Below are 23,562 nucleotides of genomic sequence, written 5' to 3'. Positions count from 1 at the left end.
ACGAGTTATTTAAATCTGAAATTTCATGGTTATTGCTTGAATTAAGTTTTTATATTCTAATCCGATTTCCAGGGTAGTTACCAATGTTATTGTTTCTGCCCCATTATAGAAAGATTCAAGGTAGGGCTGCTCCCTTTCTCCTCTTCTGCTTGATTGAGTTCTAGAACCTTCAGCCATTGCCTTCTGAGCAAATCAACATATTCATGGTATCAGGTTTGGCCAAACAGAACATAATTTAGTGCTCTATGTGGCATGTTCTTGTATTTGTAAATAAGTCCAAGGTTACCATTCCTAACCTTCTAATTACGATTAATAAGATTGGACTCTTCATGGTATAAATTAATTGGAATAAATCAGAAATCTTAGGCATTAATAAATATGCCCGCAAAGGCCTTTTCTCAAATCAGGACTTTCCATGGCAATCCTCCCATATGAAATATTTAGGAATACTGATTCCCAGAAATATGCAGGACATCCCTAAGATAAATATAGAACCAATCATTGTCCAAGTGAGATGATGGAGAGATGAAGATTAACAAACTGAAGATTAATAAAGTCCAATGAATATACATTAATATATAATGTATTATCCATTATATGTATTATATATTAGTATATGTCTTATAAATTATAATGTAACATACATTAATATACAATGTATTAATATATAATATTAATAAATTTCCTTCCCAGAATTTTGAACGTCCTGAGGGGTCTCCCTATTTCTATTCCTCAAATTTATTTTAAGAAATTCAATAATATTTTCAGAACGTTTCTCTGGGGCACAGATAAGAAACAGACTATCTCTCTAAAAATTACAGCTCCACCTATTTCTGGGAGGATTTCATTTTCCCAACTTGGAAAATTATTGTAGCTCCTTTTTGTTAAGCCTGGCGTCTTTGTTGCTGTTAGATATGACCACACAGACTCCACTTTGGTTTCAGATTGAATGAAAATTGTTATACCCTCTCCCCCTTTCAGGCACTGTAGGATCAAATTATTATAAATTTTATGGCTCCAGAGCTGCCACAACAACGGCTGTGTAATAAGCTTGTTTAAAGTTGGCTAGCTAGTTGTTTCCATCCACTCTTCCATGTAGAGGGTCCTATGGAACAATCCTATCCTTAAAATCAGTGTCAAAACCTTGATGTGGAGGGTTGGACGGAGAGAGGAATGGTGACTGTGTCGCAGCTAATTGGCAATAATAAATGTACACCCTTTGTAAATCTTCAGCAACAATTTGGCTTGTCCTGTTCCAGAGCATGGAAGTATCTCCAATTAAAACATTTACATATGAAGGTATTTGGACTGGAGGCACTGGGAGCTCAATTTTATTATTTTGGAGGAAATGTCCTCAATTCACTTAGCCCGTGATGTCCTTTTACAATTCTGTGCAGCACAGGATCTAGGTACCAGCAAAGCAAGCACGTGCTTTGGGCGGCACATTTCCAGGGGCAGCATTCCGCCCAACCTTATTTATTTATTTATTTATTTTTGCTTGGGCAGCATTCCGGCCACCCCCTTTTTTTTTAATTTTTGCTTGGGCAGTTGCACTCTTAGAGCTTGTGGCGGCAAATTTTTTGCTTCGAGCGGCAAAAAACCTAGAGATTGATAATTTGAGAGTTGCTTAGAACAGAGATTTGGATACACAACTATTTCCAACAATTGTATCTAATGTTAAAAATGCAGCTTCAGACCTTAAACTACAGCTTATTCACCAAAATACATTTTTTTCAAATATACTGGTCCCCACATAAACTAATGGTAACTGGCCTCATAAATGTTGCTTGCTGTTTGGAAATGTAACTCTCATAGTACTATATTAGCTCATCTGACTTGGGAGGGTCCCTGTATCAAGAATTTCTTGTATGAGGTGAGTCAATGGACAATTCTGATATTGGATGCTAAATTGGAGCCATCCCACTTAAGTTTCATTCTTGGATATATTCCTGGTACCTGGAGATTACCTGGTAACAAGGCAGTACGGTTCCAACATGCAGCACCGGTTGCTAAACAATTAATCTTGCAAAAATAGAAAAGTCGAGCCCCACCAAATACTGATCCTGGCCTCAGTGATATAGCTGATCTCACATGACTGGCATTCCAGAAAGGGAATGGCTAAAAAATTCAAAACAATTTGGGTTGACTTTTTAGAGGTCTATGATTAATGTAGACCCTGAAGATCGATATGTTGCTTCTCTTCCCTTACCTTTATTCTAACCTTCATCATTTACTTTGAATATTATGAGAATCTGGTATTTTTATATATTTGCTGTATTTGGAAAAACTAACAAAAATTGTAAATAACAATGAATAATAAAAGAATCAAATCACCAATAGCAATCTGACTTGAGGGTTTATACCCTCAACTTTTATACCAAAAGTTATAAAGAAAACAATTTAGTGAGAAAATATTATTTTCTTTAAAGGTACAGATTATCAATTTTTCAATAACACAAAGCAGAGTCAAACATAATTCAAAAGAAAATAATTGTGTTGTATGTGTATATCTACAAATCCCAGAATACAGGAATACCATGTACTCTTACTCAGTTGCGAAGTAACAGCCAGTACCTTCAAAAGGTAAAATCTACATATACTGCAGGCCTATGTAGGGAAGTACCTTCAGCATGACAATAGTAATGGGTGTTCAATATCTTTCCTTACAAGATACTTACAGATCTTTTTTCACAGTCAAGTCACATGAAATAGAAGACAAAATACGTTTCTGAAATAAATAGATACAATATACTATAAAGGAGCACATTTTCTAAAGTAAAAAGCACATTTTCCGAAGTAAACAGTGAAGAGCGGTCAAAGGCAAAACAGCTCTGAAGCTGCTCTAAATTGATTGGGGACCAGACTGGTTTCAGGCAGACGATAGGGTTGACAGAACATACAGGTGGCAAAAAACACCCCTGTGGCCCTCTGTCTGCTTGTTTCTTATACAGAGCACACCCTGGACACACCTGGCACTACAGAATTCAGGCAGGCTGTAAAGTAGACAGTACTTACGTTTTCAAGTTTTCAACTACTGTCCTAAATCTTATGTAGAGGATATAACATTTTTCTTTTTCTTTTTCAATTTATTCGACATCAATTTTTATTTTTAAACCAAACCACCAGAGAAAGACACAGGCTAAGAGACAATGGGTCAGCCAAAAAGAAAATCTCATGATTTTCCATGTTCCTTGTCTTACATACTTTCATGAAATGTGGGCAGCATGACCTAAGGCACAACAGTCAGGAAGATGGTCTATTTTGATGTTTTCAGGGATGGGTGAGAATACAGGTTTTCTGAACTTTCACAACACGAGACCCACACATTTTCAGGCATTTGCACACCATATGGACTCAGGCCTTTTCAGGTATATCTACACAGTCCATGGCAGCAAGCCATCCAGCCTGAGTCAATAGCCCACTCTGCTCTAGGCTTCAGAGCCCAACCCACCACTCCAAAACGCTGTTTGTCTACATAGCTATTTTTAGAACACTAGCACAAGCCCTACAAGACTGAGTCTGTCAGCCCCAGATGGGAAACTCACCACTGCAGACTGTGTACATATCCTTCTTGTGGGGCAATGTATTATATGACCCTTTAACTCAGTGGTTCTCAACCTATTTATCATTTTGGGCCACATATGCAGCTCTCTATGTTATGTGGGCCACATCCACATGACATATATACTACCTGTATGGCCCTGAGGATCTCACATGGGCCACAACTGTGCACTGATTGGGCCATGGGTTGAGAACCACTGCTCCAGCTGATCTGGAGTACACACTGAAAGAATGTATCAGGACAAGGGCAAGTTGTCCCTGCCTTGCCTCATGGCAGTACCTGCATCAGGAGTGTTTCTTAAGTGTTTCAATGGCTTCTCTGGTGATATCTGATCCAGAACTGAAAGGGAAATGCAGAAAAATGTGGATCAGTGTAGCATTTTCATTAGACATGCTGAAATCATTCTTAATCTTAACCTCCAGGGGGGTTATAAACAGGTTTCAGGGGGTCATTTTTTATAGCTAGAAGGGAGGAATAGTCCCAACATTTCTACTCTTGTAACATGGAATCACAATATGAAAAAGGTTGAAAAACATTTCTAGAGGATCTATGGGATTCATAGGAATGTCATTTAACACACCAGTACTCTATTGAAGAGTATAATAAGATCCTACAGAGTAGGATCTGTGGGATTTGTGGCATTCCCAGTAGGCTGAGCCCTTATAAAGAAGAGTCTGTAAGACTTAAAGTAGCCCCCCACTCAGCTAACTAAAATCTTACAGCAGTTCTGTGAGATACCCACTAAGTTCACCCTGAGGCTATGTCTATACTAGCACGTTTGTTGGTAAAACTTTTGTCAGTTAGGGATGTGAAAAAACACACCTTGACCAACATAACTTTCACCGACAAAAGCTTGAGTGTGGACAGCACTATGTCTACGGGAGATGCTCTCCCACCAACATAGCTACCGTCGCTCTTTGGAGGTGGTTTAATTATGCAGGTGGGAGAGCTCTCTATGGTGACCAGACAGCAAGAGTGAAAAATCGGGAAAGGAGTGGGAGGTAATAGGCGCCTATATAAGACAAAGCCCCAAATATCAGGACTCTCCCTATAAAATCAGGACATCTGGAGCTCTCTCCCATTGGCATAGAGTGGCTACATGGGAGACCTTACAGTGGCACAGCTCTGCCACTGTAAGGTCTATAGTGTAGACATAGCCTGACGCTACAAAGACAGAACTGTATGGGTTTATGGCATCCCCACTCAGCTCACCCAGACACTCTTGCAAGCCTGTGGGAATTTAGGGCATAGGTTGGATATTAGGAAAATTAGATTGGATATTAGGAAAAACTTTTTCACTAGGCGGGTGGTGAAGCACTGGAATGCGTTACCTAGGGAAGTGGTAGATCTCCTTCCTTTGAGGTTTTTAAGGTCAGGCTTGACAAAGCCCTGGCTGGGATGATTTAGCTGGGGATTGGTCCTGCTTTGAGCAGGGGGTTGAACTAGATGACCTCCTGAGGTCCCTTCCAACGCTGATATTCTATGATTCTGTTCCCACTCAGTTCACCCAGTCACCATAGGGGGAGTGGGGAGGTGCGGGGGGGGGGGGATAGTGCATACTCAACTCACCCAGATCCAATTATGGGTTGGGGGCAGGGGGTTAGGGCATTCCCCCTTCAGTTCACCCAGACCCTATTGAGGGGTCTGTGGGGGGTTAAGGCATCCCCACTCAGCTTACTCAGACCATATGGAAGGGTCTGTGGGGGATTAGGGCATTCCCCACTCAGCTCACCCAGACCCTATGGAAGAGTCTGGGGGTGGGGGGGTTAGGGCATTCCCCACTCAGCTCACCCAGACCCTATGGAAGAGTCTGGGGGTGGGGGGGTTAGGGCATTCCCCACTCAGCTCACCCAGACCCTATGGAAGAGTCTGGGGGTGGGGGGGTTAGGGCATTCCGCACTCAGCTCACCCAGACCCTAGCAAGCAAGGAACCACAGCCCTATAGATATGGGTCTCTGAGGCCCCTCTCCCCAAGACGAGCCCCACCTCTGCGACCAGCCCCTGTAGGTGAAGCTTGGTGTTAACGGGGGCGCACGATTCCCGCTGCAACTGGTCTCTGGTCAGCCGGGCAATGAGGGGGGCGCGCGGTCGCTCCGCAACCGCCCACCGTTCGCTTCCCTGGCACTTCAAACACTAGCGCGAGCCCCTCCAGCGGGAGCCGGCGCAAATTGGCGGGGGAAGCGCTGCGCTCGGCTGTCTCCCCCCCCCCCCCCGCGGAGCGGTTGCGCCTGAGGCGCGGGAAGGAAGGTCCTTTGAGGCATTAAGCTGAGCTGCCGGCACCGCCTGGGGCTGTGCGGCTGCTGCAGCGCCGTGTCCCCGGCTTAATCGGAGCACAAGAGCAGCCAGAGGGGTGTGTGGGTCGCTTTCGGGAGCCACCCGAGGTATGTGCCACACCCCTCACCCCTTCCTGCACCCCAACCCCCTGCCCCAGCCCAGAGCCTGCACCCCGCACCCAAACTCCCTCCCAGAGCTCGCACCCTCACACCCTCCTACAGCCCAACCTCCTGCCCCAGCTCAGAGCCCGCACCCAAACTCCCTCCCAGAGCCTGAACCCCCTCCTGCACCCAAACTCCCTCCCAGGGCCTGAACCCCCTCCTGCACCCAAACTCCCTCCTAGAGCTTGCACCCCACACCCCCTCCTGCACCCCAACTCCCTGCCCCAGCCCAGAGCCTGCACCCAAACTCCCTCCCAGAGCCTGAACCCCCTCCTGCACCCAAACTCCCTCCCAGGGCCTGAACCCCCTCCTGCACCCAAACTCCCTCCCAGGGCCTGAACCCCCTCCTGCACCCAAACTCCCTCCCAGGGCCTGAACCCCCTCCTGCACCCAAACTCCCTCCCAGGGCCTGAACCCCCTCCTGCACCCAAACTCCCTCCTAGAGCTTGCACCCCACACCCCCTCCTGCACCCCAACTCCCTGCCCCAGCCCAGAGCCTGCACCCAAACTCCCTCCCAGAGCCTGAACCCCCTCCTGCACCCAAACTCCCTCCCAGGGCCTGAACCCCCTCCTGCACCCAAACTCCCTCCTAGAACTTGCACCCCACACCCCCTCCTGCACCCCAACTCCCTGCCCCAGCCCAGAGCCTGCACCCAAACTCCCTCCCAGAGCCTGAACCCCCTCCTGCACCCAAACTCCCTCCCAGAGCCTGAACCCCCTCCTGCACCCAAACTCCCTCCCAGGGCCTGAACCCCCTCCTGCACCCAAACTCCCTCCCAGGGCCTGAACCCCCTCCTGCACCCAAACTCCCTCCTAGAGCTTGCACCCCACACCCCCTCCTGCACCCCAACTCCCTGCCCCAGCCCAGAGCCTGCACCCAAACTCCCTCCCAGGGCCTGAACCCCCTCCTGCACCCAAACTCCCTCCCAGGGCCTGAACCCCCTCCTGCACCCAAACTCCCTCCTAGAGCTTGCACCCCACACCCCCTCCTGCACCCCAACTCCCTGCCCCAGCCCAGAGCCTGCACCCAAACTCCCTCCCAGAGCCTGAACCCCCTCCTGCATCCAAACTCCCTCCCAGGGCCTGAACCCCCTCCTGCACCCAAACTCCCTCCCAGGGCCTGAACCCCCTCCTGCACCCAAACTCCCTCCTAGAGCTTGCACCCCACACCCCCTCCTGCACCCCAACTCCCTGCCCCAGCCCAGAGCCTGCACCCAAACTCCCTCCCAGGGCCTGAACCCCCTCCTGCACCCAAACTCCCTCCCAGGGCCTGAACCCCCTCCTGCACCCAAACTCCCTCCCAGGGCCTGAACCCCCTCCTGCACCCAAACTCCCTCCTAGAGCTTGCACCCCACACCCCCTCCTGCACCCCAACTCCCTGCCCCAGCCCAGAGCCTGCACCCAAACTCCCTCCCAGAGCCTGAACCCCCTCCTGCATCCAAACTCCCTCCCAGAGCCTGAACCCCCTCCTGGACCTAAACTCTCTCCTAGAGCTTGCACCCCACACCCCCTCCTGCACCCCAACTCCCTGCCCCAGCCCAGAGCCTGCACCCACACTCCCTCCCAGAGCCTGAACCCCCTCCTGCATCCAAACTCCCTCCCAGAGCCTGAACCCCCTCCTGTACCTAAACTCCCTCCCAGAGCCTGAACCCCACACCCCCTCCTGCACCCCAACTCCCTGCCCCAGCCCAGAGCCTGCACCCAAACTCCCTCCCAGAGCCTTAGGCAGGTGTGTCAGGGGGAGTGGGATTTGGACCCATTCTGGGCACCACCAAAAATTACACAAACCTGATCCTCTCTGTTCCTGCCACAGACCTGTGGCTCCTCAGAGGTATCCATGGTGGTGTTTGCGGGCTGCAGGGGGTGTCTCTGCTAATTATGGCATGAAGGTCTTTGTAAAAGTGGCAGGTCTGCAGCTTGGCACTGGGTGGACTGTTGGCCTCCATGGCATACCTGATGTAGTTCCTTCCCTTTCACGTGGCACTGCTGCTGGTCCCTGTCATACTCCTCCTGCATCCCCCACGCAATCTGGTTTTAGAAGTCCACGTTTCTATGGCTATGTACTAAAGTAATTCCTCCTACAGGTAAGAACTGTCTGTTAAAATCCTTATCCGCCTCTCTTCCCTGGTTTATAAAATGAAGAATATCTAAATTTAGATTTGGGACAGGATTAGCTTTGTAGAAAGAATTTGTACTTCTATAAAGTTACAGAATTGAGGGGTTTTTGCCAAGTGTTTAAGGGTCTGACTAACGCAGGTGTTCTCAAACTTCATTGCACCACAATCCCCTTCTTACAACAAAAATTAGTACACCACCCCAGAAGGGGGGACCAAAGCCTAACGCCACCTGACCCCTTGCTGCCCCAGGCTGAAGGGGCCAAAGGCCAAGCCCCACCACCCCGCATGTGGCAGCCTAAATTGAAGCCCAAGGGTCTCAGCCCCAGACAGGAGGTCTCAGGGGGTTTCAGCCACAGGCTTCAGCTTCGGCCCTGGGCCCCAGCAAGTCTAAGCCAGCCCTGGTGACCCCATTAAAATGGGGTCACAACCCACTTTGGGGTCCAACCCACAGTTTGAGAACTGATGGACTAGGGAGTTCCCCGAAAAGGAGCCAAATAATGTAGGGAAGAGCATTAATGTTATATATACACTTAGCTAGCAAAGGATTTGAGCCTGAGGGTCAAATGGACTGCTATTAACTTGGTAATTGTCTGAGCAGACAGTCAAATAAAATCCTGGAACAACTTATGCAAAAACCTGGAGGTTATAACAAATAAAGAGAAAACCCTATAAGAATTTTAAAGGTAGACTTGTGTGTCAGGGAAAAGAATTCTGCAATCCACTATACCAGAGCGTTCATGGATAGAGAGAGTAAACAGACAGTACTGAGGGCTTGTCTACACTAGCAAGTTTTGTCGATGAAACTAATATCGACAAGGGAAAATCGACAAAAGCAAAGTCGCAAAGCTTGTCTACATTTGCTCCCTCTGTCAATAGATCGTGTCCACATTCGGGGCACCTTTGTCGACAAAGAAGTACAAGCAAGAGCAATGGACTGTGGGTATGTATCCCACTGTGCCTGGTGACACCTTCCATCGCTAGATGTTGTGCAGATGCGGAAACTGAGCGCAGCACATCCTGGGATGATCAAAATTTATCGTCATGCACCGCTTTGTGTCCCACCCCTCCAGGTCTCTGGCTTTCTTCCATGCCATTTTTCCAACCGTCATTCTTTTGTAGTGCGTGCCCCCATCTGCAATGAGAGAGGATGGATCCTGCACTTCTCTCCTATGAGCTGTCATGAGGACATCGCGCATGGCAGCATAGTTACTCACAGCGTTACTCGCAAAGTTAGCAGAGGATGAATCGCAGGCACCCGAGTGTGATATGGACGGCAGCAACTTATCAGTGCTTTGTGCATTCACAGAACAGCTGCATACGGTAGAGTGTCACTTTTGGGCTAGGGAAACAAGCACGGATTGGTGGAATCACATTGTCATGCAGATATGGGATGACAACCAGTGGGTACAGAACTTTAGGATGAGTAAAGCAACCTTCATGGAGCTATGTGCTGAGCTGGCCACCGACCTGCAGCGCAAGGACACCAGATTGAGAGCTGCCCTTTCAGTAGAGAAGTGTGTTGCAGTTAGGGTGACCAAAATGCACAAAGCACTGATAAGTTGCTGCCGTCCATATCACACTCGGGTGCCTGCGATTCATCCTCTGCTAACTTTGCGAGTAACTCTGTGAGTAACCAGATTGAGAGCTGCCCTTTCAGTAGAGAAGTGTGTTGCAGTTAGGGTGACCAGACAGCAAGTGTGAAAAATCAGGACAGGGGGTGGGCGGTAATAGGAGCCTATATAAGAAAGACCCAAAAATCCAGACTGTCCCTATCAAATCGGGACATTTGATCACCCTAGTTGCAATTGTAGTGTGGAAGCTGACAAATCCGGACTGCTACCGGTCAGTCACAAATCAATTTGGAGTAGGAAAGTCCACTGTTGGGGCTGCATTACTCCAAATGTGCAGGGCAATAAATCGCATCCTGCTGCATAGGACCGTGACCCTGGGAAATGTGAATGACATAGTGGATGGCTTTGCAGAGATGGGTTTCCCTAACTGTGGCGGGGCCATTGATGGCACACACATTCCAATTTTAGCACCCGACCTCCTTGCCTCTGAATACATCAATAGGAAGGGATACTTCTCCAGGGTTTTGCAGGTGCTTGTGGGTCCCCAGGGGCCTTTCACAGACATCAGTGCAAGCTGGTCTGGAAAGGTGCATGATGCACGCATCTTCAGGAACAGTGGCCTGTACAGAAAGCTGCAGGCGGGGACTTTCTTTCCAGACTACAAGTTCACAGTGGAGGATGTGGAAATGCCCATAGTAATCCTGGGAGACCCTGCTTACCCCTTACAGCCCTGGCTCATAAAACCTTACACAGGGCACCTGGACATCAGCAAGGAGCATTTGAACAACAGGCTGAGCAGGTGCCGCATGGTAGTCAAATGTGCCTTTGGCCGTTTGAAAGCTCACTGGAGGTGTTTAAATGGCAGGCTAGACCTTACCGAGGATAATATTCCTGTGGTCATAGCCGCATGCCACACTTTGCATAATGTGTGTGAATCTAAGGGTGAAATGTTTGCTCAGGTGTGGAGCACTGAGGCAGAGCACTTGGCAGCACAGTTTGAACAGCCAGATGTTAGGGCTGTCAGAGGAGCTCAGAAGGCTACTATTAACATCAGAGAGCCTTTGAGGAGCCACTTTGACAATGAGGGGTAGTAACACATGTCTGCTTTGGAGTTGCTTCCCTATTGCATCCATATACAATTTTGGGGCCCAAGACCCATGCAACACAATGCTTTAGAAGCCTGTACCCGAGAGTGAATTGATTGCTATATGCTTTTGTAGCACACAGAATAAAAATGCTGTACCATTAAATACCTTAGCCTTAATTTATTGTTAAAAAGGGTAATCTCACAACTGTGTGTAGCTCCAGCTATCATTGTGCAAGCTGTGAGAGGGGGTGGAGTGATGGGGAAACTCAGGAGTGCTGTGGAGTGAAAAGGGCATAGAGGGGGGTGGGGTTGGCAAAGAATTGTGCATCTGCTGCAGAGGTGCTTGAACTCAGATCTGCTCAGTCTGCAGCTGTATCAAGGACTTGAGCATCTCTGTCTGATCCTCCATAACTTGTATCATCCGCTCTGTCGCTTGCCTAGCAAAAGCAGCATTCTCTTTTCTGTCTTGCCTTCCCAGCACAACTTAAATTTAGACTACCTATGTGGAGGAACCTGTGGGTATTATTTCCCACAGGGCCCTATGCTGGGATCTGGTGGAGAGAGAGGGCCAAAGTCCCCCTACCATGTCCCAATAAATGGCAAAGGACCAGATACAGAGGGGAGCCACAAATGCTCTTAGACTGGGGTCAGGAACCAGACACCACTACCATCTCCCCAACAGAGAGACAAGGGGTTAGGGGTCAGGTGCACTAGCTAACTAATCCATCTGACCCTTCAACCCTATCACTCATGGTGGATAATACGGGCAACATATTATCCCAGACCTGAAAGTAGGCCACAGACAGAGAGAGAAAGTGAGAGGGAATAGGGGAAAGGCAGGGATGGATGTGGAGAAACAGCTGAAGTGGATCCTGGAGAATCAGCAACAGCAGGCAGCCCAGCAGCAGCAGAACCAACTACTCAAACATCTCGCTGCCCAATAGCAGCGGTAGGCAGCCCAACAGCAACAGCAGCCGATTAAAGAAATGGTGGTGCAGGAGGCAACAGCAGCTCATGCAGCAGCGACCTGTACCATCAATCCTAGTGAAACTATCAAAAAAGGGTCCTGTGAACAACCTAGAGGCATCCCTCATCACGTTCGAGAGGATCACTGCCACAGCCCAGTGGTCCATGGGCAGAGATTTGGGTTCAGTGAGTGACCTCACCCAAAGAGGCCATCCTTTCCCCAGGACAATTAACAATGGAACCACCTTCTACAGTAGGGGCCTGTTTTGTGTGTAGGTAACAAGGCCATTTCCAGCAGGACTGCCCATTTATGGATATTAATTATGGGCAGGCCTGGACAGCAGACAACTGAGCTCAGAAAAGGGGCCCAGGGAAAACGCAAGTGGACTGAGTAACAGGATGAGACTAATAGACTGTGGCTGTAGCCAGATCCTGGTCAGGAAATGGCTATTGCAGCCGGGAGGGAAGCACAGGGCATAATCTACCTCCAGTGTATCCACAGAGATATATGACCTTACCCACCAAGAGAGGTGAGATTGACAGTATAAAACCACATTGAGATGGTGCAGGCCAGAGTGGTCAAAGACCTGGCCTATCTGGTTATTCTGGGGTGGCACTGCAGGTGTTTTGAAGAGGTTATCCAGAGATGGGGTAGTGCATCCCTAGGGAGGGAGAGTTGAGGCCAAAAGACGCTGGAGTACAGGAGATGGCCTCTGTGCCTAAGGAAGAGCACCATGAGGAGAGGACTCCTGGGGAAGATATGGACCTGGGGGAAGAACCGTCGTCATGGAGGAATGGCCATCTGCTGGAGCATAATCAGAGCAGTAAAAGCCCACCACAGCCTCATAGTGTGGACTTGCTGTCTGGCAAAGTAGGTTTCATAGAAGAACAGAGAAATTACTTCACCTTGGGCTGGATGTATGAATGGAAAACACAGACAACATAGTACTAAATCCTCAGAAATTGAAACAGTGGACCCATTTTCAACTGGTTGAGGAAAGGGCATCTCAGGCCATGAAGGATTCCAAGACTGGGGAGATGAGAAGACACCAACTAGTACCAAGCAAGTTCCAAAGGGTGGCAGGGAGTGCTTTAATTGGCCCATGTGATACTGTGAGAGGGCCAGTTGGAGAGAGAAAAGACAACTGATTGAGTAATTATGCAGTTCTACGCTGGGCATCCACTCAGAGGTACAAGATAATTGTGTGTCATGTCCCAAGTGCCAGTGAACAGGTCAGAAAAAAGTCCCAGAAGCCCCCCTAGTACCACTACCTATAGTAGGGGTGCACTTTGAAAGAATAGGTGTGGCGCTTGTAAGTCCATTAGAAAAGTCTGCAGCCAGGTACATATACATACTGGTGATCCTGTACTATTCCACCAGATACCCTGAGGCCATCCTTCTCAGGACATAGGCAGCTACAATTGCTGTCATTACAGGTACTGAAGGTGTTTGCCCAGGTGGGGATCCCCAAAGAGATGCTAATAGATTAAGGGACAAACTTCACCTCCAAATTAATGGAGTTGTGTGACCTGGTAAAGATCAAGTCCTTGAGGACTTCAGTGTATAACCCCAAACCAATGAACTGGTGGAACAGTATGATAAGACATCTAAGAACACATTGAGGAAGTTTGTAGCCATGACACTGGGACCACCTGGTCCCACCTCTCCTATTAGCTGTCCATGAGGTAACACAGGCATTCACAGGCATCTCCCTGTTCAAATTATTGTGCTATAGGCAGCCAAGGAGAATTCTAGACCTACTCCATGAGATGTGGAAAGAGTGGGACTTGGGGAAACCAATGTAGTGCAGTATGTTATACATCTCAGAGAGAAGTTGAAGACCTTGAAGTCGGATTACTAGGGATAACCTGCAAAGGGCACAGAACAACCAGTAGCAGGCCTGTAACAAGCCAGCCTGGCTGCACAAGAGCAGGAGACCTGGCCAGGAGACTGGGTATTCGTCTACTGCCAACATCAAAATCCAAGTTACTGGCCTGGTGGCAAGGCCCCTTTGAGGTGGTAAGGCAAATGGAGGAGGTTGACTGAGATCCAGCAATCTGGAAGGAAGAAGCTGACCCAGGTATATCACATCAACCTGTTGAAGGCATAGAAAGGACAAGAGGGCCTCCTCATCACACTGTTTCCCCCCAGACTCTTCCTGGACAAGCACCAACTTCTACCCAGAAGGTAAACATTTTTCAGTTAAAGGATATAGTTGTCTTTTCTCAGTTGCATAGGGATATAGAGTAGACTAACCAAAAAATCTTTCTACTATGGAATAGCTCACCTAGGAGAAGAAGGAAATACAGCAGAAAAACTTCTATGAGATCTTGAAATTCCTGCGTTGAGTGACTGCTGCAGATCTGATTGGACAGTGAAAAGAAAACCCTTCAGCTTATGGTGGTTTTGCCAAATCACAGGGGGGGAAATGCATCTAACTGTTGTAAAACTAAGTAGAGTATATTGGAAACTCAAACAAAATAAGATTGTGTTGCCAGATCTGGAGAAACTTGGGAAACTCATTCTAAGTTCAGTGATTGCCAGGCACATTACTAATACCTAGGCCTAAGGAAATATGGCTGGGTTTGTCTTCTCTGCAGAGGTAGCATGCTGACTATATAAAACAGAAGAATAATTCTTTCTTTGGAGATGACAACTGGAATATCACTTCAGGCTACAGTTGGTCACAGTTGATGTTCCAAAAATGGATAAGAATTACACTAGTATTCTTCAGGGAAGAAAGGAGAAAAACAGAACAAAGATGTATGAAAAATGAGAAATGTAAATTTGAACGGTCTGATTAGGATAGTCAACATTACCGTAACACTCTAGATTGAGGAAGAACCTTCCTTGAAAATGCTCCTCATTAAAGTCTTGCATTCCAAAACCAAAGTCCTTATCTGCCACAGAAATGGAATGGAGAAAATGAGGCAAAAGCATCTCTTTCAAGCACAGTGGTTCTTCCCAACAATCACTGAATGATATAAAAACTTTCTGTATAAACTATAGAAGTGTGGTGGTGGAGAAATTAAATTGCCTGTACAGTAACTCCTCACTTAACATCATCCCAGTTAACGTTGTTTCATTGTTACATTGCTGATCAATTAGGGAACATCATTGCTCTGTATAGTATTGTTTGTTTAAAACTTTATATATATATAGTCATAAATATAAAGTAAAGGGTAACAACCTTCCTGTATACAGTATATAAAATCCCTCCTAGCCAGAGGCACAAAATCCTTTTACCTGTAAAGGGTTAAGAAGCTCAGGTAACCTGACTGGCACCTGACCAAAAGGACCAATAAGGGGACAATATACTTTCAGACCTGGGGGTGGGAAGGAAAGTTTTTGGTCTGTCTGTTCTGTGTGCTTGCCGGACACAGATCAAGGAAGCAAGCAATCCAACTCCATTAGAATTAGTAAGTACTAGCAAGGTAATGTGTTAGCTTATTTTTGTTTTGGCTTGTGATTTTCTCTGTGCTGAGAGAAAGGTATATTCCTGGTTTTCTTTTTGTAATTTTAAAGATTGGCCCAGAGGGAAATCCTCTGTGTTGTTGAATCTGATTGCCCTGTAAGATTATGTTCCATTCTAATTTTACAGAGGTTCTTCTTTTACCTTTTTTCTTTATAATAAAGTTCTGTTTCTTTTAGAATCTGATTGGAGTTTTTTTAGTGTCCTAAAAAAACCCAAGGTTGGTCTGTGTTCATCTTGTTTATTCTCAAGCCTCCCCAGGAAAGGGGGTGTGGGGGCTTGGGGGGAAATAGGAACTCTAAGTTGTCTTTTCCCTGAGTTTGTCTAAATCACTTGGTGGTGGCAGTGTTACCTAATCCAAGGTACAAGGGAGAATTTGTGCCTTGGGGAGTTTTTATCCTAAGCTGGTAGAAATACGGTTAGGGGGTCTCTCGTGTGGGTCCCCACATCTGTACCCTAGAGTTCAGAGTAGGGAGGGAACCCTGACATACACAGTAATATAGTCTTTTGTCTGGTGAAAAAAATTTCCCTTGGACCAACCCCCCCTATTTACATTAATTCTTATGGGGAAATTGGATTCACTTAACATCGTTTCACTTAAAGTTGCATTTTTAAGGAACTAGTGGTGAGCTGGAGCCGGTTCCCACTGGTTCACTAGAATCTGTCGTTAAATTTAGAAGCCCTTTTAGAACCGGTTGTTCCATGAGGGACAAGCGGTTCTAAAAGGGCTTCTAAATTTAACCGACCCAAAATGGTGCCATAGGTGCCAACTCCATGGGTGCTCCAGGGCTAGAGCACCCAAGGGGAAAATTTGGGTGCAGAGCACCCACCGGCAGCTCCCCACCCCACCCCCGGCCCCAGTTCACCTCCGCCTCCTCCCCTGAACGCGCCACCCCGCTCCGCTTCTCCGCCCCTCCCCCCCCAGACTTCCCGTGAATCAGCTGTTTGCACGGAAAGCCGGGGTGGGCTGAGAAGCAGGCAGCGGCCTCGCACTCAGGCCCAGGGAGGCAGAGGTGAGCTGGGGCGGGGGGGCGTGAGGAGGGCCGCCCGCATTGCAGCAGGTAACCCGGGCGGGGGGGGGGGGGCACGCAGGAGAACCGCTCCTCGTCCCAGCTCACCTCCGCTACCCTCAGCCTGAGTGTGAAGCCGCTGCTTGCTTCTCAGCCCTCCCAGGCTTCCCGCCGAACAGCTGATTCACGGGAAGCCGGGCGGGGCGGGGGCGCGCAGAGAAGCAGAGCGGGGTGGCGAGTTCAGGGGCGGATGTGGAGGCAGAGCAGAAGTGAGCTGGAGCCGGGCGCGGGGCAGGGAGCTGCCGTGGGTGCTCTGTGCCCACCAAATTTTCCCCATGGGTGCTCCAGCCTAAGGCGCCACTTTTGATGTGATCAGTGGGGGGTGCGGCTGCTCCCCCTGCTCCCTGACTAGCCTCGCTGCCCCGCACCTAGGAGCCAGAGGGATCTGCCTGGGAGCTGCCCCAAGTAAGCACCTCCGGGACTCCCCACCTCACTCCCCGGCAGGTCCCTCTGGCTCTTAGGGGTGGGGTGGGCACCCACTACAGTGGCCCATGAGACCCTCCTGCCCCATTCTGGGGGCAGACAGGGGAGGGGGGTGATGGGGCAGAGGTCCGGGGGGGGACATCAAGGAACACGGGGTTGGATGGGGCAGGTCCTGGGAGCTGCCCCAAGTAAGCATCTCCGGGACTCCCCACCTCACCCCCCGGCAGGTCCCTCTGGCTCTTAGGGGTGCGGTGGGCAGTCAGGAGACAGGGGAGGGGGGTGGATGGGGCAGAGGTCCTGGTGGGGGGACATCAAGGAACATGGGGGGTTGGATGGGGTAGGAGTCCCGGGGGGTGGGGGTGGGCAACGACCCCCTCGTGGAGGGGGGAGGGAACCAGTTAAGATTTTGGCAGCTCATCACTGAACATAACTACAATGTTAAGCGAGGAGTTACTGTACTGAAGGGGTCATTACTATAGTGCCACCATTCACACAGCTTTAACTTGAAGGTCTACATGCATTTACATTATAAATACAAATTTTCAGGTGTTTCCTAATTTACTGGTAAGAATTTACTCCAATCTAAAGATTGATATAGGAAATCTCTGTTACAAAATGTAAATATAGTTTTGAATTATAAAATGAACAAGAGAAGTGAGTAATCTATTACTTCTTCTGCCCTTGTAGTTCATAAACAGCTTCATATTTTAAAAATAAAATGTGGCAGGGGATGAGACCTAATTTGTGGGATACATGCTTTGTGCTCCATTTTGATCCCAATTAAGGACAAGTATGTACCAGCAGTTTGTATTAAATTCATGCTATTCATTGGGAGAGTTACTACATATATGCAGCCAGTTTTTGTTTTTATTTTATTTTATTTTATTTTATTTTATTTTATTTCGGATAGCAAAAATTTCATAAGGAAATAATAGGTTTCAGATAAGATCTATACAGCCTTTTATTTTTCAAAAGGTAGAATTGGTTCAAATTAAGTGAAAATGAGTTTGGTCATCTTATTCTAACCCCTAGTGGTCATTTGTCCAAATCAGAAAATCACTATTCAAAACAATTTATAGTCTCAGCCAAAGAAAGGCACAGGAACGGGATAACAAGGATAATGCTGCTCAGGATGAAGGTGTGTCAGCTGAACAGGATGTGACATGAAGACAAACTTGTATCTCTCCATGCTAGTACTATGTCAATGCTATTAATTTCTCACTTTCAAATTCACCAGAATGGGATGTATTTTATTTTTAATGTTTAGGATTTTTTTTCTTGCTAGAAGATTTCTTCTTACCTTCTTTCCAACTGTTTTTGCCCCACCTGGTGGTGTCGATGGCACCAAGGGTGAAGGAGGGGGACCAAGTGCCAGGGCAGAAGACGGGCCAGCAGCGTACGATGGTGCTTCGAAGGTCCTCCATATGAGCCTTCTTTGGAGCATGAGCATCCACAGCTACGCACAACTTCTTGCCCTGCCTAACACAACTCAAGGAGGTAACACTGTGATTTGAGGTGGTCCCTGTTGGAAAGCTGCGCTTATGCCTGTACCCATGCTTCTTGTGTTAGGGCTTCAGTGGTTGAGGTGATACCACCAGTACTGCATAGAAGCGGCCCAGTGAAGCGCTCATCGCTGGAGACAGGCGCTATTCCAGTGGGTGTGTTGGAGCTAGGTCTGGTTGTGCATATGGGCACATCGCCTCCTCCATCAGATATCTGCAGAGGCAAAGTTCACCAGCTGCTCAAGTCCAGTAAGGAAACAAGTGGCAGATGGAGCAACAAGAGACGATGTGGATGTCACCTAGATACTAAAGACAATGTGTGTGCTCATTGCTCACTGAAAAGGAGCAAGGGCACAAAGGACACTTCTTGAAGCTGGCTTGCCGGAGCATAGTCCCTGGGCTGGGAAAAATTACCCCAGAGGGGAGAAGTCCAAGGGAGAGCTAACTAATTACAAAAACTGACAGAAAATTATATCTAACTTGAAACTATGTCCAGCAAAACAAAGAGCAGTTCTCTTAGCTAGCTAAGAGCACTTAGGAACAGGGGTTCCGTCTCTTGCCATGTGGCATCAGGGCCAATCAGAGGGGGTCCAGGAGGGCCATTTGGCCTGGGCCTCAAGCTCAAAGGGGGCCTCAAATTTAGACACTTGTTAATTTTTTGGCATTTGATAAGTTTTGCAACTTGTTTTTTGGTGCCTTATTTCGTTTTCATGTGTCATCCTTTTTTATTTTTAATATGGCAAGGGGCCTCAAAAGCTGAATATGGCCCGGGCCTCTCTGGACCTTTGTGGCGGTAAGAGGGAACTGGAGCAGAGTCGACCAGCACAACCTCTTAAAGCCTTGGACATGCACGTGCGGGTCAACGGTCACTACAATGAATAGTTCCAGCTCTGGCACATGGCATGCATGCGCACCTGTGTTTGGAATCCACATAGGGATCATCACTTGAAGAACAACATTTGTTTCTTCTCCCCAGAGGTTCCTGCTAGGTTCTGAATCAAAGCAGTGTGGGTGATGATTGTTTTCTAGATGGAACTGGTATGTTAAAATGTGGTTCAGTTTGACTCCTAAATAATAATGACAACTGGCTGGAAAGGGAGTGGACTGTCCTATAGAGGGTAGGAGTTTGATTGCCCAGGCTTTCCATCTGAATCCCCATGGCAGCTGTCTGAAGTGCTTGGGGAATCTCACGTAAAAGAAAAGAGTCACATCTGTAAGAACTTTAGTGCCAGGACACAAAAAAAGTGCAACATCCATTTGAGGCTTTCCTCATGGAGGCTGCTTTCTGCCCAGCCTTGGAGCTGTCTCGGCTGGACACAACTCTGAGTGTAGCACACCCCCGGCACCTACCTGGCACCATTCCCCTTCACCGGTTCCCAAAAAGAAGTTGAAAAAGCAGGACCCAGCAAGAAGGACCAAGGGGCATCGGGTAAAGGATCCTGTTCGGGCAGTCTGCCCACTCCAGAGCCACATGGGGACAGATCCCCTAGGGGACCTCCTACCCACCCCACCCCCCCAAAAAAAGGATCCACCACCAACTCCAGGCCTTCCCAGCTCCCAATGCCCAGAAAGCAAAGGACAGCATTGCTGTTCCATGGAAAATTCTGAAAAAATCCTTCCATTTCAGCACAAAAAGTGTAAATTCTTCTTCAAGTGCTTGCTCATTTTGATTCCATTCTAGGTGTGTGCACGCCCATGTGCACAGTTGTCGGAGACTCTTGCCTTAGCGGTATCCATAGGGCCGGCTGTGGCACCCTCTGGAGTGCCACGCTCATGTGTCGGTGTATCAGGCACCCCCAGCCCTGCGCCCTCGCAGTTCCTTCTTACCGCCCATGGTGATTGGTCGGAGCGCCTCTCTCCCTTGACTCGCAAGTGGTCAGTGATTTCCTCTATTCACTTTGTGTATTAGAGCCGTAAATAGTTTTGTTTACTGTAGTTAGTTAGTAAGTACTGTAGTTAGTAAGTTAGGATCCCGGCAGGAACTTTGCCCCAGGCAGGACATACCTAGTCTCTGGGTTTTAAGCCCTGCATTGACTGTAATAGGCCTATGCCTGTTAGTGACCCCATGGCATGTTCACATGGAAAGTTGTGGCCACTGACTTAGAAATTGTCTACACTACAGAATTTTGTCAACATGTCAGCTTTCATTCACAAAACAGTCAAGGTGTACACACTACATTGCTCCTTCCACTGAAAAAACTCTCCTGCTTTGTTGACAAAATAAAACCATCTCAACATAGAGCTTTTTACGGCAAAGTTATATCGATAAAGTGTCAGTGTAGACTCTGCACTTGTTATGTCACTGTAAGTAGCTTCCAGGAGGTGTCCCATAATGCCCATCCTGACCACTCTGGTCAGCAGTTCGAACTTCGCTGACCTGCACCTAGGTACACAGGCATCCACCCCGCCCCCTTTAAAGGCCTGGGAATTTTTGAAAATACACTTCCTGTTTGCTCAGCAGAGATAGCTCACATTGCATCTTCCGAGCTGACCATGGCAGCTCCACGCAGCAAATGCTCTCCCACTTGGAGTACACCTGAGTTGTTGGATCTGCTGGCTCTGTGGGGAGAGGAGGTTATGCAGTCCCAGCTCTGCTCCAGCCATCGGAACTTCTATACTTACTGTCAGATTTCTCATGCCATGTTGAATAAGGGCAATGAACGGAACACACATCAGTGTACCCTTTCGGACAGCTTCCAAAATGATAGCTCCTTGCTGCTGTCCAGGTTTCCCGTGTAAGGCTTCATGAGCCACAGGAGTAAGGGGTACGCTGGGTCTGCCAGGATCACTATGGGCATTTCAACATCCCCTATTGGAATCTTCGGGTCTGAAAGGAAAGTCCCTGCTTGCAGCTTTCTGTACAGGCCAGTGTTCCTGAAGATGCATGTGTCATGCACCTTCCCTCACCATCCCATGTTGATGTCAGTGATTCACAAGCGCTTGCAATACCATAGAGAAGTACCCCTTTCTATTGATGTATTCCATTGCAAGATGGTCCAGGGCCAAATTTGGGATATGCGTGCCATCTATTGCCCCACTGCAGTTAGGGAATCCCATTGCCACAAAGCCATCCACTATTTCATGCATATTTCCAAGAGTCACAGTCCTTCATAGCAGAATATGATTAATGGTCCTGCACACTGGCGTTAACACAGCCCCAGCGGTGGACTTCCCAATTCCAAACTGATTCGCAACTAATCAGTAGCAGTTTGGAGTTGCATGGCCATCGCTGTGTGGAAGCTGGCACTTCACTGAGAAGGCAGCTCTCATTTTGGTGTCTTTGTGCCACAGTGTTGAGGTGATCTCCACACACAGTTCCAGGAAGGTGGCTTTCCACATCAGAAAGTTCTGCAGCCACTGCTCGTCATCCTAGACCCACATAATGATGCAATCCCACCACTCAGTGCTTGTTTCCCGAGCCCAAAAGTGATGGTACACCATGAGCAACTGATCCGTGAATGCCAAAAGTAATCTGGTGTTGTTTCTTTCCATGCACACAGCAGGTCATGCGCCTCAGATTCCTGTTCAGATTAGGAGCTCATGATATACTGCATGACCATCTACAGTGTGTTCATAACAGTAGAGAGCAGTGCAGGATTCATTCTTTCAGACGGAGTTAGTGGGAGCACAGTAAACAGGGGCCATTGAAAAATGGGGAAAAATGCAGTCGGAAGCCCATCGAATGATGGGGCAGAAAAAAACTGCATCATGGGATGTTGAGCCTGCACCCATGATGCATTGCGATCCACTCCACCTTCCCACGACTCCTAGATGCAGAAGGTGGCAAGTAGCATAGTGGGATAGCTACCCACAGTGCACTGCTCTCACTGTCAATGCTAGAGCACCAACAGTGGATGCACTCAGCCAACGGGAGAAGCATTGTGTGAACATGCACAAGCAATGTAATTATAGTGGGCTTTGATCATCAGCATAACTTGTAAAAAGAAAAGGAGTACCCGTGGCACCTTAGAGACTAACAAATTTATTAGAGCATAAGCTTTCGTGAGCTACAGCTCACTTCATCGGATGCATTTGGTGGAAAAAGCAGAGGAGAGATTTATATACACACACACAGAGAACATGAAACAATGGGTTTATCATACACACTGTAAGGAGAGTGATCACTTAAGATAAGCCATCACCAGCAGCAGGGGGGGGAAAGGAGGAAAACCTTTCATGGTGACAAGCAAGGTAGGCTAATTCCAGCAGTTAACAAGAATATCAGAGGAACAGTGGGGGGGGGGGGAGGGAGAAATACCATGGGGAAATAGTTTTACTTTGTGTAATGACTCATCCATTCCCAGTCTCTATTCAAGCCTAAGTTAATTGTATCCAGTTTGAGAGTGGCTATACTTCAACAAAAAAGCTTCAAAAACAGACTCCAACGAGAGACTGCTGAATTGGAATTAATTTGCAAACTGGATACAATTAACTTAGGCTTGAATAGAGACTGGGAATGGATGAGTCATTACACAAAGTAAAACTATTTCCCCATGTTTCAGAGTAGCAGCCGTGTTAGTCTGTATTCGCAAAAAGAAAAGGAGTACTTGTGGCACCTTAGAGACTAACAAATTTATTAGAGCATAAGCTTTCGTGAGCTACAGCTCACTTCATCGGATGCATTACGATGAAGTGAGCTGTAGCTCACGAAAGCTTATGCTCTAATAAATTTGTTAGTCTCTAAGGTGCCACAAGTACTCCTTTTCTATTTCCCCATGGTATTTCTCCCTCCCCCCCCCACTGTTCCTCTGATATTCTTGTTAACTGCTGGAATTAGCCTACCTTGCTTGTCACCATGAAAGGTTTTCCTCCTTTCCCCCCCCTGCTGCTGGTGATGGCTTATCTTAAGTGATCACTCTCCTTACAGTGTGTATGATAAACCCATTGTTTCATGTTCTCTGTGTGTGTGTATATAAATCTCTCCTCTGCTTTTTCCACCAAATGCATCCGATGAAGTGAGCTGTAGCTCACGAAAGCTTATGCTCTAATAAATTTGTTAGTCTCTAAGGTGCCACGGGTACTCCTTTTCTTTTTGCGAATACAGACTAACACGGCTGCTACTCTGAAACCTGTCAGCATAACTTGTGTTGACAAAACTCTGTAGAGCAGACAAGGCCTAAGATTCACTTAATATAAGTCTCCACTGATGAAGGTAAGTGCCCAGAGCATTCACATTCTGAGTGACCCTTCAATATAAGGTAGGGCATTAACCACATCAGCATGACAGATGTCATCCACATATATGTACTTATTGACCTTAGTTGTTGGTAGATCATAAGTATATATGTTTGTAACCCTTCTGCCCATCAGAGTTGGCAGCAACAAGGGCAGGGTTCAGTATCTAGGGTTTCATTTC

At 47.6% G+C, this 23,562-nt stretch overlaps 1 protein-coding gene across 1 annotated transcript in view; it reads right to left on the bottom strand.

The window, feature by feature from the left end:
- CCDC7 (coiled-coil domain containing 7) overlaps nucleotides 1-5,730 on the bottom strand; it is a 294,105-nt gene extending 288,375 nt beyond the window's left edge. The window contains exons 1-3 of the mRNA XM_043507137.1: nucleotides 5,549-5,730; nucleotides 3,842-3,901; nucleotides 2,679-2,728 (exon numbers count right to left, since the gene is read on the bottom strand). The gene's annotated coding sequence lies outside the window, so the exon portion shown is untranslated. The remainder of the gene's footprint in view (nucleotides 1-2,678; nucleotides 2,729-3,841; nucleotides 3,902-5,548) is intronic.
- Nucleotides 5,731-23,562: the final 17,832 nt, after the last annotated feature.

Source organism: Dermochelys coriacea, chromosome 2, assembly GCF_009764565.3.
Source record: "Dermochelys coriacea isolate rDerCor1 chromosome 2, rDerCor1.pri.v4, whole genome shotgun sequence".
NCBI lineage: Eukaryota > Metazoa > Chordata > Testudines > Dermochelyidae > Dermochelys > Dermochelys coriacea.
The sequence above is the reverse complement of the archived record's forward strand: the minus strand, read 5'-3'. Positions and strand labels throughout refer to the sequence as shown.